Raw genomic sequence first — 14,938 nt, forward strand, 5'->3', positions numbered from 1 at the left:
TTTGCTCTGGAATCTTTCAGCATGGTAGGCCAGAAGTAGCCGGCTCGGAGAGCTTTGTGGGCTAGCGTTCTTGCCCCCATGTGATGTCCGCAGATGCCTTCGTGAATCTCTGTCAGTATAAGCTCCGCGTCGGCTGGGCCGACACATTTCAAGAATGGTCTTATTACGGACCTTCTGTACAATTCTCCTTCGAACACTAAGTACCTTGCAGCGATCCTTCTTATCTTCTGAGACAGACTGCGGTCCTCCGGCAACTCTTTTGTCAGCTTGTATTTCATTATCGGAGTCATACACGTCGTCTCGGCTTCGATGTCGCCCACCATGCCGACGGTCTCAGTGATGCTTTTAGCATTTCTGATATCCACCAGCACGGTTCGACTAACATTTTTGATGCTTGAACCGGCAAGTTTTGAGAGAGCGTCGGCTCGGTTGTTCTCAGACCTGGGGATGCACTGTATTTGGAAAGATTTCAATTTTGAGGTGTCAGCTTTTACCCCCTCCAGGTACCTTACCATCCCATCGTCTCGAGTCTCATACTCTCTTCGGATTTGATTAGTCACTAAGAGCGAGTCTGTTTTCAACACAATATGCTCCGCCCCGGCAGCTCTAGCTAACTCGACTCCAGTTATCACCGCCTCATAATCGGATTCGTTATTTGAGGCCGAGAAGGTAAACTTCAAGGCGTACTCAAACTCGTTTCCGTTAGGGCTGATGATAAGGATGCCGGCTCCTGAGCTGTTCGCCGTGGAGGACTCGTCGGTATACACTTCCCACACGCCGGGATGTAATTCTTCTTGATATGTGCACTCGGCCAGGAAGTCTGCAAGCGCTTGCCCCTTTATCGATGGCCTCGGCTTGTATTGAATGCCGAAGCCGGAGAGCTCCACTGCCCATTTGATAAGTCTGCCGGATTTTTCGAATTTTTCTAATGCTTTCTCCAATGGCTGGTCGGTTAAGATCGTCACGGGATGTGCGTCGAAGTAGGGTTTCAGCTTCCTTGCGGCAACGACGACGGCGAGGGCTGCCTTTTCGATTAGTGGGTAATTTCTTTCGGCGGCCAGTGGTGTATGGGCGATAAAGTAAATTGGGTATTCTTTGCTTATTTTCTTCCCCGACGATTACAGTGCGACCGTGGCCGAGGTAACTGCTAAGTATAGATATAGCGTCTCCCCAACGTCGGCACAGACGGGGTCGGCGGTGTCGAAGGTGGGTTTTGATTGCACTGAAAGCCGTGCTCTGTTGCTCCCCCCAGCTAAAGTTTTTATTCCCTTTCAGCACTTTAAAGAACGGAGTGCTCTTGTCGGCCGACCGAGAGATGAAGCGGGCGAGCGCCGCCATCCTTCCGGTCAGCGTCATAACCTCTTTTCGATTTCTCGGCTCCGGTAGGTCTAGTATTGCTTGGACTTTCTCCGGATTGCCATCAATTCCCCTGGCGCTGACAAGCACGCCGAGGAACTTGCCGGCCCGGACACCGAAGTTACATTTCTTTGGGTTAAGCTTCATTTTATATTTCCTTAGTGAACAAAATGTCTCGCCTAAATCGGCCAAGTGTTCGCTGTCAGACTTGCTTTTTACAATAGCATCGTCGACGTAAGCCTCGATGTTTCGCCCTTTTTTATTTTGGAACACTTTGTCCACCAGCCTAGTGTAAGTTGCGCCAGCGTTCTTCAAACCGAACGGCATCATTTTGTACATGAATGTGCCGTGAATGGTGATAAATGCGCATTTAGGCATGTCTTCCTCGGCCATAAATACTTGATGATACCCTGAGAAGGCGTCTAGCAGGCTTAGCATGGTGTAGCCTGTCGTGGCGTCAATTAAACTATCTATTCGAGGCAAGGGATAGCAATCTTTAGGGCACGCTTTATTAAGATTGGTAAAATCAACACACATCCTCCACGCCCCTGACGATTTCCTCACCATTACAACATTTGCTAGCCACTCAGGGTAAGTACAAGGCATGATAAAATCCGCCGCTAATAATTTGTCTACTTCAGCTTTGATGGCCTCATCCTTCTCGGCCGAGGAGTTCCTCATCTTACGCTGACAGCCGAGCGGTGGAGAGTATGTTCGACTTGTGAACGATCACCTCCGGCTCACGCCGGCATCTCGGCGGTGAGTATGCGAAGACATCTTTGTTCTTCCTCGTAGGTCTAGGAGATCAGCTCGAATTTTGGCTCGGGTTGACAGAAAGCGATTACGGTGCGCCCTGGGTCAATTTCCACTTCTTCGGTCTCGGCTCCTTCGACCATGCCGACATTAGTATTCATCGGATCGCCCTCCTGCTGCAAGGATGGGCTCTTCCCTTTCTCCGATTTCTTCGCCACTTTGAGGGATTGCATGTTGCACCCCCTGGCAGACACTTGGATGTTGACTATTTCATCTCTCTCGTCCTTTGAGACGAGCTTTTGTGCTTCCCCCCGGTCCGAGACGTACATCAATGTCGGGGCCGGATGGACATCAACGCATCGGCCTCGCTCAAAGTGACCCGGCCTATGAGAACATTGTAGGCGGACGAACCATCGATAACCACGAACTCAGATAAAACATTTTTAGCCGCATCCGCTTGGCCGAACATCACCGGCGGATCGATTGACCCCGAGGTACCAGGCCGGCCCCAGAAGCTGTATAGCGGGTTAGTGCGGGGCTCGGTCTCTAATCTTGAGACCGAGATTGAGAAAGCACTCCCTGAACATGATGTTCGTGTAGGCGCCTGTGTCAATCAGGCACCTTTTCACCAAGTGGTTGGCTATATCCAGGTGGACTACAAGCGGGTCGCTGTGCGGGGCGACGACTCCCTCGTAGTCCTTCTTTCCAATGGTTATATCGGGGACGGTGGAAGCGGGGATCACTGTTTTAGGCACAAAGTTGATGGCTTGGTACAACTCATTTAGGTGCCGTTTGTGCCCATTAGCTGACCCACCGTTCTCGTTTCCTCCGATGACAACTTGGATTACTCCCATCCGTTGGAAAACGGATTTTCTATTCGCCCCGTCGGAGCTTGTTCCTGGGCCTCCAGCTACATACTTGCTGAGGCTCCCCTTTCGGATTAGCTCTTCGATGGCGTTCCTTAAGTGCCGACAGTTGTCAGTTTTATGGCCGGTGTGGCCGTGGTACTCACAAAATTGGCTTGCGTCACCGTCCCCCCTCGCCTTGGGGGGCCTTGCCCACTTCTGTCCATCATTCTTGCTTAGGGTGAAGACCTCGGCTGGAGAGGCGACCAGGGGGGTGAGACTATTGTACCGCTTCTGGTTGTATGGTCCTGAACTCCCCCCGGCGCCCGCCGAGTGCTGTTTCCTATTAAATCTCTCAGGCCGTGATCTATTCCCGTCACGGGGACCTTCGTCTATGTTGTCCCGGCGGCTCTTCCTCTCTGGGTGCCCAGCTTCACTGTGGCCTACCCAGGTTTTGTGATAGTCTTCCACCTTTACGGCTCGGTTGGCCATCTTTCTGGCGGAGTCTAAGTTGAGGTCTTCGCACTTGATCAGCTCGTTTATGAAATCGCCTTTCGGGAGGCCTTTCATCAGCACGAAGGCCGCCAGTTCGGTGTTCAGCTCACGGATCTGCTGAACCTTAGCGTCGAATCTTTTCACGTAGCTTCGGAGGGACTCGTCCTCCCCCTGTCGGATAGTTAGGAGATCTGATGTTTCCACGGCCCTTCTCTTGTTGCAAGCATACTGGGCTATAAAATTGTCTCTCAGGTTGGCATAACAGTATACCGAGCCATTAGGTAGCCCTTTGTACCAACTCTAAGCCATCCCATGGAGGGTCGTTGGGAAGACTCGGCACCATACCTCATCAGGCTGCTCCCATACCGACATGTACGACTCGAAAGCCTCGACATTGTCGGTCGGATCGCTATCCCCTTTGTATGATATGGGCGGCAGCTTCAGCTTAGTCGGCACATGGATCTCTATGACATAGGGACTGAGGGGCTGTCTGACCACGTGTCGAATGACACGCGGCGATCGGCTCCTCGCACCCTTAGTCCGACTTACCTCCCTCTGGCGGGAAGGGCTTCTTGTCCGACTTTGGTGAGTCGGACTTCTTTCATTCCTTCGGGGGTGGCCTCGTTGTTGCCGCGGCGACGCTGTCCTCCCGCGAGTGGGGGAAGGACTCAGTTCTGCCACTGGCACCACGGGCTCTGCTGGCGTTTTAGCACGCCCAACTCCTTGCTTCGCTCCGGACAAGTTGTTCGGGTTCACTCTATGGGCCCTGGTCACCTGTGGATGCGCTGCCTTCCCGTCGTCGTGACGGGGTAATCGGCGTACTTCCCATCAGGTCCGGGGAATAGCTTTAATTTGGCCGCATCGACCACATGTCCCATGACAGTGACTTGGTCGGTAGGCAGCGGTGTTTCTGGCTCTTTCGGCATCCCGAGCGCCGTGTCAGTGACTCGGCCGGTGGGGGACTGCCCGATCTCAGAATTTTGGAACGTGTCCTCCTGGAAGAATGCAGTTCCTTCACTCACAATTTCTTGTTGCTTTGACATCTTCTTAGCTCGCTGAATGGTTTTTTTTTTTGTTTGGTAATGTAGGTGACTAGCTTTTAGTACGTTTTTCCCAAAGACGGCGCCAATTGTTCCGGGTGTAATTTCGGAGCAGGATTGTGACCACGTGAGCTTGCAGAATGATGTCGTTGCTCGTCTCTTCCTTTCACTCTTTCATGTAAAGATTAACAAACTGAGGACTCGGCTTGGGGCCGAGCGTACTCACTCCGACGCTCAAGTCAGTAAACTTAGAGAGATAAGTTGTATGTTAACTTGGCAAAATATTTTGTAGAGAGATAAGGGAGTTTATACCAGATTATTGGATCAGTTTCGAGTTCCATTTCTCAATGAGAGATGCGGAGTATTTATAGACTTTCACCTTTTGTCATGTAGTGGCCAAGTGGTCGTAGCAGGTGGAAAGACTGTCTTACCCTCGGCCGAGAGGACCCATGGCAGGCCGGCAGGCCTGGTTGACTCCATGCCGAGGGGACCGGATGTGAGTATACGGATATGCCTCTCGGCCGGCTAGTTGTCGAGCCGAGACCCAAGTGACAGGCCGACAGGCTTCGTCGGTTAGGCCGTTTTTCTTTTGACTTGTTGTCTTTTAGCCTTGACCTTGGTCAATATGTTGACTCGGTCAGCGGGTGCAGAATATGCCCCATCAATTTTTTCTAAAGAACTTTATGATAAAGATTCATTGATTTTTATGATAACAAGTTGTGGCTGAAAAATATATTATTAGTAGTAAATATTTATTAAAAATTCATTGAGTTTTTATGATAAAAAGTTGCGGCTAAAAAATATGTTATTAGTAAATATTCGTAAATTAACATCATTAATTTCTCGGTAAATACGAAAAAAAAAAGCTTTCAAAAAAAATACTCATTTGAATACTTCTTACGGTTTAAATTTTTATTTCTCTAATCAAAATATAATGAGGAGAAAAATGAAAAATAAAAAAAATGTCAATTTAAATTACATAAATAATACACTGAAAGTAAAACTCTATAGATAACGTGCATATATTGCACGGGATCTATACTAGTTATATACAAAGAGGATAAGTATGTAATTTATTTTTCCTCTAAAATGCGCTCTTTTAAATAAGGATATAATGCAATGTGATTAGATTTTCTTTCATTAAAATATAATATTTTCATTAATCTATAATTTTCTTTTATTAAACTCTAAACTCAATATTTTAATTAATAAATATATTTGGTATAAATTCATAAATTATAAATTGTTAAATCTCTCTCATTCAATGTTGTTATTAATGATTTGACGCATAATTTTCGGGTCACATTCGGGTGATGTAGTTCGAGTTACTTCGAGTCTCAGGTCTGTCTTTTCGGGTCGGGTCGGGTCAGGTTGCTTTTATTATACAACTAAAGGTATAATAGTATTTCTTATTCATTTTTTTATTTTAAGAATTCAATTCAAAAAAAAATTAAGTTTGTTATTTTCTAATTAACATGGAGTATTTTATTTAGGATGGCGATAGGGCGCCACCCGGTAGCGCTAAATCTCGACGCCACCTTAATTAAATAAAAAAAATATATATAAAAACAATTGTTGATTTTCGTTTTTGCGCCAAATGTTGAAGGATAAATACGTAATTTTACTTTATCTTATAGGTATTCAACTAAAATCGAAACTCTTAACCAAATCAAATTATCTCCATCATAAAAAAAAATATTAATCAATTTAACTAAGAAAATATGTTACCGATATAGTCAATTTATAGGTATTCCACTAAGAAAATATGTTACCGATATACTCAATTTAATCTCGATTATTCAATTTAGTTAGGCTTAACTTAGTTCACCATCCTTCGAAATCATTTTGTTTAGCTTAATTTAGCTTAATTCAATTTAGTACCGTCTTCAATTCAATTCATTAACACTTGTGTATTTTAAGTATAGCTTTACTTTATAAATATATTCCCAACATATAATTTTGTCATCGATAAAAATTATAAAATATTAAATTTTCGCGATAAAATTTTAACATATTATATAATCCCTCCGTCAGTAATTTGGTTACCTTTGATTTAAATACTGCTCACGAGTAATAAAAAAACGTAAACAAATCAGGTACATAAATGGAGCACAAGAAAACAACATAAGAGTATACTTTACCATTTTTATCGTCTTATTTATAATATAACATAACGGTCCAATAAAAATGTTTGTTTCAACCACTTTAATTCACAAAATGACATGTTTCATATTCAAATTCTAACTAAAACAAATACAAAAAAAAAAATTAACAAAGATGTAAGCAAAACTGAAGTCAAGCCTAAAGATTGTAACTTTGGTGACAAGTAACTAAATATTCAAACTAAGGAATAAATAAAATGTAAACAAAAAAGTATTGGACCAACAGTAAAAAAAAAAAAAAAAAAAAAAAAAAAAAAAAAAAAAAAATTAATCATAATGACTAGACGGGTTTTGAACTAAGCTGTGCAACTTAACTTAATTTAATTATGCTCAATTTAGCCCGGTTATTCAATTTAGTTAAGCTTAACTTAGTTCACTATCCTTCGAGATCATTCTATTTTGCTTTACTTAGCTCAACTCAGTTCAATACCGTTTTGTCTGGCTAAGTTCAACTCAATTCAATTCATTAACACTTGTGTATTTTGAATATAACTTTATTTTGACAATATAATATTCTATAAATATATTCCAACATATAATTTTGTCATCAATAAAAATTATAAAATATTAAATTGTCGCGATACAATTTTAACATATTATATAATCCCTCCGTCATTAATTTGTTTACCTTCGATTTAAATATCGCTCACAAATAATTAGAAAAACGTAAACAAATCACCTATATATAAAGGGAGCACAAGAAAACAAGACAAGAGTATACTTTACCATTTTTATCGTCTTAATTTTATAATATAACATGACGGTTCAATAGAAATGTCTGTTTCAACAAGCTTAATTCGCAAAATGGCATATTTAATATTCAAATTCTAACTAAAACAAATATAAAAATAACAAAAATGTTGGTTATGAGTCTCGAACCCGTGTATCCCTTACCCCCTATTGCACTAAGAAACCATTGTGCCAAAGTCTGTTAATAGTTTCTATTGGGGATTGACTAATATTTATAACTTGTAACAGCAGTATCCCACAAAAAACGGCACTTTTGGATATATTTTTTAAAATATTTATAATTGTTTTTATGGTTAGTTATTACAACTAATTAATAATGTTAACTTTCTATATTACCCTTTAACATTATTTAATTTAAATTTCAAATTTAGATGGAGGAAAAGCCAAATAAGTAACAAATTTACGATAATACCCTCAGTGGCGCTCAAATTGAGCGTCACCGGGTGGCGCCGTCTCATTATTCTTTTATTTTAGCTCATGTTTTTTGTATTTAATTTTGCTAAACTTTTCTGAACTAAATTTATAAGATCTAAACTAAACTTAATTTTTGCTGAACTTGATCTGAACTGAACTTAAGGGGTGATTTTACGTTCGAAATAACATGACCTTAGTTTGAATACCCGCTTGAGTTAAGACTTCATTCCACAGCAAAGATAGTTCTCGTCACCCCTCTTATAAATCGTACTCTCTCCATTCCATTTTTATCGCTCCCCTTTCTATTTTTGGAGGATTTAAGAAAAAGTGGTAAATTACCATTACCCCTTGAAAAATATAAGACCGAGAAAATTGCTGTCAACCTGAGAAACCAAAACATGATTTCCTAGAAAGAACTAACTGAGTGATCTACTATATTGCACTACCTTATTCAGACTCATGTCTATGGTGGATTAGGGAGGAGAATATCAGAATATGTATAGCCTTTACCTTTGTGCTGCGAACACACAGACTATTGTCTTTTTTTTTTTTTTTTTGGCAGCTGTAAAAGAAGGCGTACCTAGCTAAGGAGTCATAGCCTTACACGCAAGGCTATGAGCAACATTATTAAAAGATCTAGGAATGTAACTAATAGCTAAACAATGAAAGAAAGGAAAGAAAGACTGGATGTCGGCCAGAACCGCCTTTATTTGGTGATGTGGACGGTCAAGTCCCGCCAGTTGGCAAACAAGCCCTAAGCAATCAAACGAGACCATCAAGTGTCGAATACCATGGTCATGCGCCCACCGAATAACCATTCGCACTCCCAACCCTTCCGCTTGCAGAGCAGATTCAGCAGTAATTCTTACCTCAACTGTCATTAGTTGATCACCAGTTGCCGACCAAGTGACCCAACCCACGCCCGCCATATCCTTCCCTTTCCACTCCGCATCAACCATCACCCGAACAACATCACAATGTCTTATCTCACCTACAAGGCAGAAAGGATTACTTTCACGAATCCAAAGAAAGCTCTCGTGTTGTGACGAGTTTATATTGCTGTCTCCCGTGCCAATTTCCTGTTGAGCCCTGTAACTGACCTGATCCGCCGTACTCACAATTTGTGCCCATAAATTAAAGAAACCAATGGGATGAAAATCAAGTTCATGAAAAAGGACCCGGTTCCGAATGCTCCACAGGCACCATATCATTGCCAAAAACCGAATTAGCCTCATTTCCGCATCCTCCAACTTCTTCAAAAATGAGATCCAGCCAATAATCCAATGGTCAATACGCATAAACGAAGCCATACTCGTACGAATACCACAATCAGAGCTAGCCCACAACCTACGAGACACAGGACAGTCTCGAAACAGGTGTTCCATCGTTTCCATGACAAGTAAATCTGACTTACACAACTTACACGACGTATCCATTACAATACCCCTTTTCGAAAAATTATACCCAACAGACAAGGTGTCTGTCAGAATTCGCCATAGAAGAATTTTCCATGATTGTGGTCCCGGGAGTCCCCATAAAGTTCTTTTACAAAAAATACGCACCGTCTCAGAGATCCTCACTTTATCTTTAGTTGTTCCTTTTCTGGCCATATAATCCTCAAGAAGTACCCCATACCCACTCTTTACACTATACTTGCCATCCAGAGAATGCAACCAATAAACCTCATCCTTCACCTGTGACATGCAAATTGGCTTGGCTAAAACGTTAGTAGCACACTCCTCCTCAAAAAGATGATGGACTAAGTTCTCATTCCAAACCACATCACCTCCATAGCGGCTCCTTGTTGTAAGATCATGTACCCGTAAATTTCTCAAATCCACTGAGTCAAGACCTAGAATATTATGGTGAGGTTCTGGATACTCCCCCTCCACCCATCTACTAGTCCAGACATTTAACTGCGAACCTACTCCCAGCTTCCATCCCATATGCTGTCTCAGAAAGAGTAACCCATGTAAAACACTTTTCGCTCCCCATGACAAATTTTGTCGTTTCACCACAGGAAAATTATCCCCCACCTTACCGTTTTGAAGTAGTTTTTTCCGGTAGATTTTTGTGAAATAGCTGTTGTCACCAAACATAATCCTCCACCCATGCTTAGCTAACATTGCTTGATTTAAACATTCAATATTACGAATCCCAAGGCCACCCTTAGTTTTTGGTAAACTAAGGAAACGCCCACTACACCAATGGATAGGCTTCCCTTGTCTTCTTCCCGCCCACCAAAAATGTGACAATAAAGAATTCACCTTATTAGTCACACTTACCGGTATTTTAAATACCGATAGAAAGTAAATGGAGAGATTGGATAGGACAGAAGAAATTAAGGCAGTCTTCCCGTAGGTGATAAGAAAATGTCATTCCAAGATGAGATGCGTTTCATCACACTTTCCACCATGCTCTTAAAAATTTCCTTTTTTGAGCCTTGAATGTCAGTCGGTAAACCAAGGTACTTCCCTAAACCCTTATTGGCTTTGATGTTCAAAAGCCTCAACCCACGCCTTGCCTTGGCAAGAGTCGTACTTGGGCTAAACTGGATTCCTGATTTGTCCTCATTCATTACTTGGCCCGAGATCTTGCAATAGCCATCAATAATATCCCTTAAATGCTTGGTAGAATTACTTGTGTCACGAAGGAAGAAAACTGCGTCGTCCGCAAAGAAAAGATGAGACAAAGGCTCCTCACCACGACACAAACTAATCCCCTTGATCATCCCGCTTTCCTGAGCCTTGATAATCTTCCATGACAGGACTTCCATACATAAAACAAATAAATAAGGGGGCAAAGGATCCCCTTGTCGAAGCCCACACTTAGGTTTGAACAGTTTTAAAGGCCCTCCATTAAAAAGAATCTGGTAGGAGACAGTGGTAACACAATTCATGATGAGCTTTATGAGACGACTTGGCAACCCAACTTTTATTAAAACCTCCCTTAGGAAGTCCCATCGTACTCGATCATACGCCTTACTCATATCTGCTTTGAAAGCATAGCAGTTATTCCGCCCTTTTTTATGTGAGTTGATCTTGTGAAGAGCTTCATGAGCTAGTAAAATATTATCCGAAATCACCCTTTCCGGAATGAAGGCATTTTGAAAGTCCCCTACCAAATACCTCATCACACCAGCTAGTCTATTTGTAATACACTTTGAAACAATCCGCATGAAGACATTAGCCAAGCTTATAGGGCGATAATCCCCTACATTTTCAGGATTGTCACATTTTGGAACCAAACATATGAAAGTTCTATTTTGCTCGTGTAGCACTCTACCCGAATTTAGAATCGAAAGAACCGCCTCTGTCATGTCCCTTTTAATAAAATACCAGCATTTCTGATAAAAGATACCCGGTATTCCATCCGGGCCTGGTGATTTCATCGCTCCCATTTGGAAAACAGCTTTACGAACCTCTTTAGCTGTGAAATTCCGATTGAGAGAGTCACAATCATCACTTTTCACCACATTAGGGAAATCACACAAGGACTCATCCATTAGGTGTCTCCATGTATCAGAATCCACCGTGGAAGAGGGATTATACAACGCAAAGAAGTAATCATGAAAGATAATCCCAACCTTATCCAGATCATACTCCCATATACCCTCACCATCCTTCACACCAAGAATAAAATTCCTTCCAGCTCTCCCCTTCACCCAATTGAAAAAATATTTAGTACATGTGTCCCCTTCCGCCATCCACCTCAATTTAGCCCTTTGTCTCCAGAAAATCGCCGCTACCTTTGAAAATTCACGTACCTCCTCATTTGTTTTAGTATACAACCCGGAGTTACCATTTAGGACAGCTTCCTCCATTCCCTTTTCCAACTTGATATCAAAATCATCCCATTTTTGTTTCCATTCTTGACGTTTATCCAAAGCCCATTGTTTCACCCGTTGTCTAACCGAAGATAACTTTCTCGTAATCCGAAAAGTTGGTGAACCCCAGACTCTTAGCAACCATGCTTCCTTAATAATAGCAATACACTCTTCATACATAAAAACCCATGCATCAATCTTATAAGGCTTTTGTGATTTATTCTCCGTTAAATGTAAATCAAGTTCAATTGGCGCATGATCCGAAATTTGGATCGGATAATGTTTAATTCCCGTATTTGGAAACAACAATAGCCAATCCTTTGAACCCATAGCACGATCAATTCTCTCATATACACGTTTTGCCCCTTGACGATTATTACACCACGTAAAACGAGGTCCCTTGAAGGGGATATCAACTAATTGATTAGAGACCTTCCATAAATTGAAATCATATGCCCCATTTATTGGTCTTGTATTCATGCTATGTTTGTCACTCCCGTATTCAACTTGGTTATAGTCCCCCAAAATCAAATACGGCTTATCCAAAGTCACCAAAACCTCCTCAAGCTCCTCAAGCACTGAATTCCTTAGACTACAACTCGGTGCACCATAAAAGAGAACAAGATACCACAAACGATCATTACATTTTTCCACTAATAAGACGATGAAATTATTACAACTCCAAACATGGCTCATTTTGGCCTCACATTTCCATCCTACCCACAAACCTCCTGAACGCCCCATGGCATCTATGCCACAATTATTCATAAAACCAAAAGACCGAAAGAAAGGACTAATACTAGACGCATTACACTTAGTTTCAATTAGAAAAACAAAATCATAAGGCTTAGAACTAAGCAACGCTCTTAACTTCGGAATTGTAGGGGCGAGCGTGTTATTAAGTCCCCTACAATTCCAAGTGAGTCCAATCATGGCAAAGGAGGAGGTTGAGATGGTCCAACCTCCGCAAAACCTTCATTGTTGCTGGCGACAGATGAATCAGACGACACTTCAATTTCCATGTCAGTAACACCCAGACGAAAACCTCCACCTCCAAATGTCTGCTTCCCACTCACCCTTCCTGCAACACACCTTTTCTTTGCTAGTTGAGTAAGGAACTCTTTTGCATCCTCCACAGTGTTTAGAGCTGCCTCAGGGACCTGAATATCATCAGTTTGTGTACAGCACTTACGCTTTCTTGCTGCCCTAATAGCTTCCTTATCTTCCTCAATACTGGTGGATTTATAGTAGCAGTCTGCCAGACCCATGAACCCATCAGAGACACTAGCAACACGCTTACCCTTGTCCATGTTTGCAATTAGACTTGCAGAAGGAGTCACAAAGGACGGGAAATCAAAGAATTTCCTCCTCTTAACACCAGCACCCTCACTAAGACCCTTATCAGCCTGATGCCCTCCATCTAAATCTCCTCTGATGAGCACTTCCTTCAGAGGCATAACAGATGCTGATGCAACCTCTAGCTCTCCCGCTTTCCTAATTATTGCAGCAGGAATGATAGACAGATCCAGACCCAAACCCAAATCAGCCCCCTCAACAGTCCCTGACTCACCCTCCTCCTGATTGGTCCCATTCAAGCATAACTCCGTGTTCACACAAACAGTGTCCCTATTCACTTCAGACAATTCTTCAGAAGTGGTAATCAGATTTATTGCTGAACTATGATGAAAAGCAGAGGACTCATCTGAGGTATTCTGAAAAACCATCCAACTACTTGGATAAGAGTCAGACTCCCCATCCCTCTCAGCCTGCTCATTCCCAACTCCATTCCCTCCTGCCAAAACGGGTTCAGAATCAGAACTAATCTCTATAACACCAGCAGCCTCTTCAAAACCCTCAGCATCTTCATTGCCCCCCTCTCCCATATCAACATCAGCACCCATCAGCCCTTGCTCCCCATCCACGTGATAGTGATAGATTATTGGGATCCCACCAGGAGGTGGGTCAAACGTTTGGTTATACCCACGCTCATCATCTTGCACCCTTGCCCATTCAACTTCATCTTCCACACGGTAAGCAATAGCTTCCTGAATCCTTAAATCCCTATCTAGAGTACCCCTTAAAGTACCCCTCCCACTGAACACCACATAAGGGTCACCTGCCTGAACATGTTGCAGGAAACCATGGACCTCAGCAGGTGGCACAGGCTCCTCAAACTCCTCCCCCGCGCTAAAATAAACTTCCTGATTCTGACCACTACCTTCACCAGGAAGCCATCCCCCTGCACCAGGCCTAGACTGACCCCTAGAAAGACCCTGCCCAGCTTCCCCTTCAACCCTAGTGACAGCTTCCCCACGCCCATTAGCCCCATTCATCTCATTAGTCCCCCCATCAGCTTGAACATTTTGTTGAGTTTGTTGATTTCCCCCCCCCCCCGTCCTTCCTCCATAACCATGTCCTCCCCTCCCAAATTCCCAGCAGCAGCATGCTGCCCAGCATTTCCAGGGGTCCCAACACCACCCTCAGCTCCCAGATGGACACCTCCTTGTCCCACTTGAAAAATGATTGGTCCAGCAAACGGTTGAGCCGTAACTGCAAAACTCATACCAGGCAGTACACGGCCACCTGGAGTAATGCCCAAATCAAAGTTTACTGCCCTCTCTCTTGTGCGCCTTCTTAGATTGTCAGTAGCTATCCTTCTGTTTCCCAATTCCAACCTCGATGAAACATATCTAGTAGTGCATGGAGTAGCTCTCAAATCCATGTTGAACATAGTATGGTTGCTTTGTGCCTGGAACACCACAAAACCACGCTCCACAGACCTATCTAACAACCCATTAATGGATGAGACCACAGTTGCTAAAGATTCCCTACACTGAACTCCCTGATGCCCAACTTTACCACATCTGACACAATATTTAAACACCTCCTCGTATTTAAACTGCACCCACAACAAGTGACCCCCATCCATAGCTAAGAAGAAGCCAGGCATCAAAGGCTCATTCAACTTTAAACACACCCTCAATCTCAAATAATCATTTCTTGGTAAAATTTCAAAGGGCTCCACTTGATAATGATGACTTAGTAACATACCTGCAACATGTGCTACATGCATGTTTATGCACTCAAACGGTAGCCCACAAACCCTCACCCACATCTCTGCATAAGGGAAGCGAACCGTCCTTGGAATAGTATCAGGATACCACCTTGCCAGTACCATCAAAGCACCATCAAAAGTGACGGTTGTCCTTGCCAACAACCCTTCAAGATCCTGAACACTCTCACAATGGATAACGTAAATCTCACCCATTCTGAAAACAGTAATACGCCCAGTTGTAC

This window comes from Silene latifolia, chromosome 6 (genome assembly GCF_048544455.1).
Source record: "Silene latifolia isolate original U9 population chromosome 6, ASM4854445v1, whole genome shotgun sequence".
NCBI classification, from domain to species: Eukaryota; Viridiplantae; Streptophyta; class Magnoliopsida; order Caryophyllales; family Caryophyllaceae; genus Silene; species Silene latifolia.